This window comes from Tachysurus fulvidraco, chromosome 2, assembly GCF_022655615.1.
Source record: "Tachysurus fulvidraco isolate hzauxx_2018 chromosome 2, HZAU_PFXX_2.0, whole genome shotgun sequence".
Taxonomy (NCBI): domain Eukaryota; kingdom Metazoa; phylum Chordata; class Actinopteri; order Siluriformes; family Bagridae; genus Tachysurus; species Tachysurus fulvidraco.
In genome coordinates, this window is record NC_062519.1 from 412222 (window position 1) to 414721 (window position 2500).

The window sequence follows — 2500 nt, forward strand, 5'->3', positions numbered from 1 at the left end:
GTCGTCTGTTTGTCGTCTGTTCCTGATGTTATTATTTTATTTATGTTGATTTGTTCTTTATAACTAATGACCTGTCTGTTTTATTGTGCACTGAACTTCAATTCCTGTGAATAATAATAATAATAATAATAATAATAATAATAATAATAATAATAATAATAATAGCAGAATTTATGGTGCTGTGTAAATAAAAAGAAGTTCTGAAGAAGAAGAAGAATTAAAGAGCCATACATAAATAATAAATAAACAAAACCTTGTGAGTGACATCAGTTCAGTTATAGTGAAAATCTTTGAAATTGTCACACACACACACACACACACACACACACACACACACACACACACACACACACACACACACACACACACACACACACACACACACACACACACACACGCACGCACACACACACATACACACACACTTTGTTACACACCACATTACACACCTCTTTAAACACCACATCAGAATCAGAACCAGGTTTATTGGCCAAGTGTGTTGATGTTGACACACAAGGAATTTGGTTCCAGATGTTTGTGACTCTCAAAAGTACACACATAAATAACACTATACTATACAATACACACATAAATAACACTATACTATACAATACACACGTAAATAACACTATACTATACAATACACACATAAATAACACTATACTATACAATACACACATAAATAACACTATACTATACAATACACACGTAAATAACACTATACTATACAATACACACATAAATAACACTATACTATACAATACACACGTAAATAACACTATACTATACAATACACACATAAATAACACTATACTATACAATACACACATAAATAACACTATACTATACAATACACACATAAATAACACTATACTATACAAGACAATACACACATAAATAACACTATACTATACAATACACACATAAATAACACTATACTATACAATACACACATAAATAACACTATACTATACAATACACACATAAGTAACACTATACTATACAATACACACATAAATAACACTATACTATACACACATAAATAACACTATACTATACAATACACACATAAATAACACTATACTATACAAGACAATACACACATAAGTAACACTATACTATACAATACACACATAAATAACACTATACAATACACACATAAATAACACTATACTATACAATACACACATAAATAACACTATACTATACACACATAAATAACACTATACTATACAATACACACATAAATAACACTATACTGTATTATACAGATATAAATAACACTATACTATACAATACACACATAAATAACACTATACTATACAATACACACATAAATAACACTATACTGTATTATACACACATAAATAACACTATACTATACAATACACACATAAATAACACTATACTATACAATACACACATAAATAACACTATACTATACAATACACACATAAATAACACTATACTATACAATACACACATAAATAACACTATACAATACAATACACACATAAATAACACTATACTATACAATACACACATAAATAACACTATACTATACAATACACACATAAATAACACTATACTATACAAGACAATACACACATAAGTAACACTATACTATACAATACACACATAAGTAACACTATACTATACAATACACACATAAGTAACACTATACTATACAATACACACATAAGTAACACTATACTATACAATACACACATAAATAACACTATACTATACTATACACACATAAATAACACTATACTATACAACACACACATAAATAACACTATACTATACAATACACACATAAATAACACTATACTATACAATACACACATAAAGAACACTATACTATACAATACACACATAAATAACACTATACTATACAATACACACATAAATAACACTATACTATACAATACACACATAAGTAACACTATACTATACAATACAAGACACACATATCACATCCTGTTACACACCACATCACACACCCTATTACACACCCTATTACACACCCTATTACACACCACATCACACACCCTATTACACACCACATCACACACCCTATTACACACCCTATTACACACCCTATTACACACCACATCACACACCCTATTACACACCCTATTACACACCCTATTACACACCCTATTACACACCACATCACACACCCTATTACACACCACATCACACACCCTATTACACACCACATCACACACCCTATTACACACTACATCACACACCACATCACACACCCTATTACACACCACATCACACACCCTATTACACACTACATCACACACCACATCACACACCCTATTACACACCACATCACACACCCTATTACACACCCTATTACACACCACATCACACACCCTATTACACACCCTATTACACACCCTATTACACACCCTATTACACACCACATCACACACCCTATTACACACCACATCACACACCCTATTACACACTACATCACACACCA